The 8857-nt window shown below is 42.8% G+C and overlaps 1 protein-coding gene across 1 annotated transcript in view; it reads left to right on the top strand.

Annotated features, from left to right (window-relative positions):
* Positions 1 to 1263: 1263 nt before the first annotated feature.
* Positions 1264 to 8857, top strand: part of LOC144463450 (uncharacterized) — an 80407-nt gene continuing 72813 nt past the window's right edge. The window contains exon 1 of the mRNA XM_078167741.1: positions 1264 to 1492. The gene's annotated coding sequence lies outside the window, so the exon portion shown is untranslated. The remainder of the gene's footprint in view (positions 1493 to 8857) is intronic.

Below are 8857 nucleotides of genomic sequence, written 5' to 3'. Positions count from 1 at the left end.
AGTGAAACTGCTTTATTAAGCTTTTTTACTGGTTTCAACCACCGGGTCCGTTTGTTTTTGAGAGAAAGAGACCTCTGCTCATAATTCAGCTTCTGGTAAAAACCTCCTGAACCTCTGGTTTAAAAAAAAAAAAGTTGAGCACACATTAGCAGATGGCTAGTGGCCAGTCTGTGATGTGCCAAACAACATAGGGGAAACACTTATTTGTAACGTGAAACTGCTTTATTCAGTGTTTTTACCAGTTTAAATCACCTGGTCTGTTTGTTTCGGAGAGGAAGAGATCTCTGAGGATAATTCGGCTCCCGGTAACAACCTCCTGAACCATGAACACTGAGGGAATTATAAGCAGGAGAAGTGTCAGCTGGTTGCAATCTGCAGATGCCTTTAAGTCCCCCTAAATGTTCCTTTAAATTAACATTTAAACCAAAGTGTAGCTGAAGGGAAGGTCACCAGTTAGTTTAGTTTGTAAGGAAACAATTTAACTAGGCCTGAATAAAATTCAAAAATCAAACCAAATAAAATCCACAAAGACATGGCATTACAGCTGTTATATTGCGCCCTTCTCTGAGGTTTCTTTTTTCAGTTATAATGGTTCAGTATGTAAAGCATTACCCCGGCAAAGGGTCCCTTGAATCCCTCCTTTTCTGTGTGTATGCTCGCCCTCATCCACTGGGGCCCAATAGTAAACATCAGACCAAAACACCCACTGTTTCCTAGAAAGAAGCAGCCTACGAGTCGGAATGGAAAGCCACAAGGCAGATGGGAGGGGACATCAAACAAATTAAAAGGACCTGTGTGTATACAACAGACTCATACACACACACACAAGCAGAGATCCAAGTGGAAAAGACAGGGGCCATCATACACCCAAGGCAAATGTTTTGGAAGGTATTATTATTGTATTGACATGCTTAAAGAAAAAAAGGAAAAGGCGGAGGGTTGAAGCTCAATAGGCCGTATGGAGGGAGCGACATTTTCATTTCGTTATCAAGACTAACATTTCCGCTCAAACAGGCTGACTGACTTGTGTGTTTATGTTATTATGGAGGAGGAGAGGAGAACAGCACACTGTTTTTCCATGGTCGGAGTGTCTTAGTCACACCCAGGATCTCTCTCTGTCTCTCTAACTCTGTCGTCAGCCTTGGCACTGACCCCTAAATGCTGCGTGACTTCCATTGGTGCTGATGACGTCTTCTATGATACATTGCTCCCCATGTGGGTCCCCCGCCTTGTACTGCGATCACACAATTCTGAGTCCTGCAAAGCTTGTACCTGCAGCAACACTTATTTACTCTTGTTTACTCATTTATTGTGATTCCCTGATTGATTCCTGTGAGAAAACTCGTCTTTTGCCTTCATTCGCAGAGAGGTCAGAGGTCAGCGGCAGTTACAGAGCCTCCATCAAGCACCAGGACTTCCTCAACAGCACTTCAGCGGGCCACAAACCCAGAATAGACACCCTACCACCGTTTCCTCGCAGTAATCGGAACAGGTTAGTGGTACATTCATGTATTTGGGCGTAGACTGAGCATCTGTCCTCTCTGATGCTGATCACACGCTGCACTTCCTCCTCCCAAACAACACTCACACCCTTTTTTTTAGTGTGTTTGGTGCACAAGTCTCACAGCAAAAAAACCTGAAAGGTGTAGTGCTAAATGGCTACCAGACGTGAGCTGGAACAACCTACAGCGTTTGAAATGTGTGTCTCAATTGAAGGGGATGAATCATAAGGCCTAATTCAGTCCTAATGGTGAAGTATTTTTGTCACAGTCTCTCTGCTTGCCTCTATCCCTCCCTCTCCTTCTCTTTTCTTCACTCTTTTCTTTCTCATATATCACACATAGAAGCACAGTTTCGTTCGGCACGCCTGCAAAAAAAACACAGTGACTAAAGTAGGTTGGGCAACTTTTCAAAGGGGCCAGTCTAAAAATTCATAAACAAGTGGGCAGGTTCCAAATAAGTAGCTAAAACTGTATGTACTGTGTGTGTGTGTGTGTGTGTGTGTGTGTGTGTGTTTCGTAGTCATACATGCATCAATGACAATGTGTGTCTTGGAGAAAGGTGTGGGTAGCTATTTTCCAAAACAACATGTCTCTTAGTCATACTGAATTAAAGACTCAAAGTACTGATGTTGCTTATACATTGTGGATATAAAGACGACAGCCCATTACTCTGCAAAACATTGTTTCTTAAGGAAAATAACTCGCAACAGGCAAGTGTATTATTATTATTTTTTTTGCTGATGCTTATTTGGACATTGTGTTCTTTGATTTCTTAACTAGGTCAAAGGTCAGGACTGGACAGTTCCTAGAGCTCCAGATTCTTACATGGAAACACATTGACCCGTTGGGTAAGGGCTGACAGTGGGTATCAAAACAGTGATCACTTAAAGCTCAGGAAAGCGCTTTAATTTTGGTGCCACTGGGCATAAATCCCACAATAAACTTTAAGCATATTGTAATTCGACTGGTCTGAGAGAACACTTCTGCGCCTTCGCTCGGCTCTGTTTCCAGGCTGTAGAAAATCTAGCCCATGATGGGAGACTTCGGCCAATCGCAGGACACAGGCCATAGGCAGCGCTTATCAAATATAATTCAATAATTTGTTATTGCATTGCCCATTTCTCACCTCTAATGTTCTCAGAAACTTATTTTAGTGTACTGTTTAGCTGTAAAATGAGAAAGTTTGTGACTTGGCCGCCAAAGCACCACCCACTAGCTATAGCATGACATGACATGTCTAGCTGTGTTAGAGGCTCCTCTGCTCGGATTGGTCCTTTTTGCCATACTTGCAAATGCCGTTAGAAACTCTATTCATAGTGGCTGTTTCAATATACCAAAGTTCCCAGGCTACTTAGTCTGTGAGGTGTCTCGGTTTTGGCTCACGTTTCTGTTTCTTCTGTGGAGATCCACAGTAGTCACATGAGGCAGGGAAAAGGCTGAACAAGGTTTATTGAGAATAAAAAAAAAAAAAAAAAGAAACGAAACAGCAGGCCAAGTCCTTTCAAAATTACATCTAGTGCGGTCCACTACCGACGTGATGTCTTATTTCTATATATTCTCATCACTTTAACTTAATCTCTGCATAACACAGTCAAAAACCTATATGATCCAAACCAACACAAACTTCATGACGTCTTTTAGCCTATCCCAGCTAACATCGGGAGAGAGGCGGGATACATCCTGGACTATCATAGCGCTGACACGCTCACCAGTTAACCTGCATGTCTTTGGACTGCGGGAGGAAGCTGGAGTACGCAGGTCCATTCTGAATGGACCGCAAGTGACTGGCAAATGTGTCAGTATTGTAAAAAACACACTTTATTTTTTAAGTACAGTAAATTTACGGCACAGAGCTATTGCTGTAGAGTGAGTGAATAACGTACAGCTACTTAACAGATACAGTGAACTATCTCCATGACATGTCCAAACACAAGTATGACACTGACTATGTTAAACTGTGTGGACCTTGAACTAATGCCTAAGGAGAAATCTGGACCCCATGTCTGGACCAGCTGGGAACCACTGCTGTAGAATATGACACGCCCACTGATAGGATCACAGGTCGAACCTCAGGTCAAGGAAAACCTGCTGTTTCTTGGTTCCAACTGGGGACCAACTTTTCTGGTTCTGAACCAATTTATTTTTGGTCAAAATGTTCAGAGCAGTTCAATATTAGGCGTGGGAACCGGAACCAAACCTGTTCCATGTTGGTGGAAGAGGGGTATATGAGGAGGCAGAGGAACATGATCTTTTCACAGATTACCTGCCTCATGTACGAATGTCAGGATATAGTGACAGTTATAAAAATTAACTTAAAGGAGCTATATGTAAGAAATCTAAAGCAAATAGTCGTAAAATCATCCGAATATGTCACAGAGACTAAGGAATAATGTTAATATAACACACTGATCTCACCAACAACAATATAGAATATTCGCATTTAAATCATTTTTTTACGGTACACAAATCATGTTTTTGTTTTGAATTTGTGTTTTGGCCTGTTGCGCCACCCACCACCGTCTACCAGTCACGCAGTCAGTAGAGTCTCAGCATCCAGGTTGCCAGTAGTTACGACTGAGCTACAATGGCTGACGGTGCGACTAAACCCAAACGACCTTGTTATGATTCCCAAAAACGCCAAGACAAAACTCGAGGCGAAGCGAGGGTCTATATAGGAGATGCTTTTGAACGGTGGAGACGGTTGAAAGCGGAGAAGAATTTGAAATCGGATGTCGAAGTGGCTGCTCTTCTCCGCGACAGGTAAGCTTTAGCCAAAGTTGGCTAAAAAGCATCATAGCTAGACGGGGATGGACATTTCGAATACTTTCAACTGTCATTCATTTTCGATCATACATTGTAGCCCATGTGCAGGTGGGTCATCGACCCGACTGATTTTTTTGAGAAACAAACGATAGCAGCACGGCAAGCAGCATTAGCAGTGTCCCGGTACATAGCATTAGCAGCCGGCTCCTCCTCCGCTGTATCCTGGCAGCAGCATTAGCAACAGAGAAGCCGGACTTGCTCGAAAGGGGGGCGGACACAGCTTGCGGCAGTATTTTGAATTTGAGTGCAGTAACCGTTTTGGCCACATTCTTACACACAGTGCCTTTAAGTCATATTTGCTAAAAAAAAAAAAAAAAAAGTTACATACTGTAGCTTTAAATACAGTAATGTATGTGAGTTAACTATAACCTCCAGACAGAGTCCACATAAAAATCAGAATCAAAGTCATACTTTATGAAAAACATAAATTTACACTTGTACATTTATTTCTTTATGTAATGTAAATCAGTTTTGTTTACTTTGATGGATACTGAGACACTGCGGACAATGAGTTTTTCTACTGAGCTTCTCTACTGCAATCCACAATAAAGTTAATTTTGAAAGTTGAAGTTAGATTTAATAGATAACTAAATAGCTTTTGTAAAATATTTATTTTATTTATCCATAGTTTTTATGTGTTTGTTTGTTTAGCCATTTACCCCAAAGATCGTGAATTGTAAATTGGCATTTGCAACAATGAGATTTCCTGATAACCCAAAGGGGTTTTAAACTGCTTTTTTTCTAGTTTAAAAATGAGGTCAGGAGGAAATTCCCTTCAAAATTTCACCTAATTTAGAGATATGTTGTTTTCATTGTGTATATTTTCCATATAATCTCCCATAGCTTGTGAAAAAGACATGTGAATTGCAGTTCTGTAGTGATTCTGGCGAGCATGATGCCACTTTGCTTCATCAGCCCATTACCAATTACCAGTCACGATATTTTCCTGGACTGCAGATGAGTCAGAGGCCTGTCAAAATAATAGCACTAACGCTATTTTATAGAGGCCACTCTTCTGAAGAGTTTTTAAAAAAGGTGCTTTACAACAACACTGGATAAATTGGTGAAAATGTGGACAATAAATTGAGAGTTTAACTGTAAAATCTTGAGGGTTTTCAGCTTGTAGTGACATTTCAGCACTATGGACAGCTCCCAGAGGCACCGCCCAACACACGACTTCGAACGCTTCCTCCAGATACAAATACAACTTTCCAAAGCAAGGCAGCTGTATTTGTAGAACACATTTCATACACCAGAACTATTCAAAGTGCCTTACAGAGCAATAAAATATAAAACTTAATAAAGGATACAGATTAACAATGAAGACAGACACTGCATTACATGAAACTAAAACCATCCCCTCCCTGTATATTCAACCTGTACACAGTGACACCTGAACCGATTAAATCTCAACTTTGGTTTCAGCGTTACTTCCCATGCTGGTGGCAAATTCTGTGAGGCTTACTGCTAAGATCATTTAAAGGGACAGTTTACCTAAAAATCAAAAATACATATTTTTCCTCTTACCTGTAGTGCTATTTATCAGTCTAGATCATTTTGGTGTGAGTTGCAGAGTGTTGGAGATATCAACCATAGAGATGTCTGCCATTTCTCCAGTATAATGGAACTAGATGGCACTCAGCTTGTGGTGCTCAAAGGAACCAAAAAATACATTTGGAAAAACTCAACAGCAACAGCAACAGCGGTCTCTTTCCAGAATTCATGACCTGGTTACTCAAGATAATCCACAGACCTTGTTGTGAGCAGTTTCATGTAGGAGCCATTTTCTTTCAACTGAACCACACCCACCAATCCTATCACCACGCAGAAGGAAGTGTGCCTCTACTGCCAGCTTGCCTAGCAACACGGAGCTAGCTAACATTACAGCTAAGCAGCATCCTCTGGGATTATAAAATGAAGTCAAGGTGGACGGGGCAAAAACTGGAGTTCTTTGAACAGCCACTGGGGGCTGGCTCTGGAAGCATAACCTGGTCTCACTCCGAAGTCATTGAAATCCAGTGCTTGGCCAGTGACTTCTGGCATCAGACACTGACGATAAAAGCCATCCTTTAACGCTGGCATGATAAGTGGTCAACATTATTGTTTAACGTCACCCGGTGCCATCAGCGGGAAATGTGGCAGCACAACAGTGTAAGTTAAGGGGGGGCCAAAGTCTGTGTGGGTGGGCAGGAGCGGTGGTGGATTGGTCCAAAAACTACCGACTTTCACCCGGGATGCGGGTGTTCGCTTCCCGTAAGATTGTAAAGCCAAACCCTGTTCTTTTTTTCCAAAACCCAACCGTGTGTAGTGTTGGCAAAACGTGACCACATGTGTTTGTTTTTAAAAGTAAAATGGCGGTGTTGTACCAACGTAATGCATTTATTTTGAAAGAGACTGTATGCAAACTGTACATTTCTTGTGAAAACTGAAGTGTATTTTAAAAGAAGACAATGCATGTAACAGGCATAACTTGACATGGTGTCCCAGAACATCAACAACCAACACACCCAGGGTACCTTGGGTATCTCAACATGGAAAGTCCATGACCAAATGTTGACATGTGATGACACCTAATTTTATGCATATTTAAGAGCGAGGCTGCTTGAGTGACAGGCTGTACACGAGTTGTCACTACAGTCACAAGTCAGATCCACCCCTCGCTCCTTCACAGCTACACCCTCTCATCCAGATATGGTCCCTTCTGGCTCCAAAAAAACAAGATGGCAAAGTCTGAAAAGCTGAACATGAGGCTTTAAAGTGGGAGTCCACAAACCAGTGGGTGACTTCACAGTAGCTATGTCCATTATTTAATACAGTCTATGGTTACAGGTCAGCCAAGGAGGACGCCTCTCATCCATGAGTAGATGCACACTTCCTTCTGCGTGGTGTCACGGTTGGCGGGTGGTTTGGTAGAAAGAAAATAGTTCCTATGTGATGCTCACAACAAGGTCTGTGGATTATCTTGAGTAACCAGGTCATGATTTCTGGAGAAAGACATTGCTGCTGAGTTTTTCAAATGTATGTTTTTGGTGTTTTAAGCACCACAAGCCGAGTGCCATCTAGTTCCATTGTACTGGAGAGAAGGCAGACATCTCTACGGCTGATATCTCCAACACTCAGCAACTCACACCAAAATGATCTAGACTATAGCACTAGCTCTTACCTATATAGCACTATAGGTAAGAGGAAAAATATGTATTTTTGATTTTGGGGTGAACTGTCCCTTTAACTAGTTAAATTGTGAAACATGTCCCAAGGCAGCAGTGATAACACACGTTTTAATCGAAAAGAACACTGAGTTCTGTTTACTGATTTGTCTTTTTGGGTTAAAGGGTTTTTGGGGTTCATTACAGGTCTGCTATCCTAACTGAAAATCCTTAAAAACCCAGTGTCCCAACAACCTGTAGAATTGCACCTCTCTCTGTCTCTCTGTCTGTCTGCGTGGTGTTCTGGCTCCCTTGGCTCTAAGACCTGCAGGTTAAATGGGGGAAAAAAGGTTTTCAACGTGGTCAGCTGGAGGCTGGAGGATATTTTTAGACTGGAGAGAGAGGGAGAGACAGAGAGATGAATCAATGTTTGATTTATTTATGCCCTCGTTTTTCATAGTCTCTGTGTTTATATACTTGCTTTGGCAACAATGACTAATATGCATATGTGAAATTTAATTAGAATTTGAGTTATTTTTGCATTGTTCCCAGCGGGGATCCACATTGAGCAGTGGGTCTTTAGGCTTCAGATATCGACGTGTCTGGTCCAGCTCTCCACCCCAGTCGGTTTGGAAATGATGGTGGCGCGGGGAGGATGTGAAGGGGTTGTTTGAGGGGGGGGTTAAAAAAAAAAATCTCAGAATAAAACACGATTCCCCCCCCACACACACTCCTCACCCACACCCCCCTTCACCCCAAACACTCATAAGCCCCACCCCTCTCTCCTTGCCAGCTGAATTAATTTGATACTATTTTTGAAAGTCAGTGTTTCTAAGGGAAACCTAATGACGCAATGACGTCAATGCAGGTCAATAGCACACTGCTGGAGAAGAGGACCAGGGAGAGAGGGAGAGACAGATAGAGAGCCAAAGACAGAGATGGAGAGAGGTGGTTGCACGTCGTCGAGACACTTTTTTCCAAAGCTTTTCCCTGTGTTGTGACATGAATGCTTCTCTCCTTCTGGTTATGTCTTTCTTTGTGAATTCCCAGCCCCTTCCCGCGAGCTGCTTTTGCCTTGGTGCCTTTTTTTAAATTGTCATCCCGGCGGGTTTGCGCCGATAATAGCGCGGACTCTCAGTCGCGCTTCTCCTGCCCCATTCATGCTTTCCGTCTCTGTCTGGAAGTCATTCACACACACATACACACACGCACACACGCGTGCGCGCACAGACAGCGAGAGAGAGAAAGGGAGAGTGTGTCTATGCAGTGAGGTGAAGCGTGCGGTGCGCCTCCCCAATTGCGTAAAGTCCCCCTGATTTGGCGGGCTCTTTCTATCAGCTGGCTCACATTTGTAAATCTGTGTACTCTCCCCCCACCTCCTCTCCA

Source organism: Epinephelus lanceolatus, chromosome 5 (genome assembly GCF_041903045.1).
Source record: "Epinephelus lanceolatus isolate andai-2023 chromosome 5, ASM4190304v1, whole genome shotgun sequence".
Taxonomy (NCBI): domain Eukaryota; kingdom Metazoa; phylum Chordata; class Actinopteri; order Perciformes; family Serranidae; genus Epinephelus; species Epinephelus lanceolatus.
The sequence above is the reverse complement of the archived record's forward strand: the minus strand, read 5'-3'. Positions and strand labels throughout refer to the sequence as shown.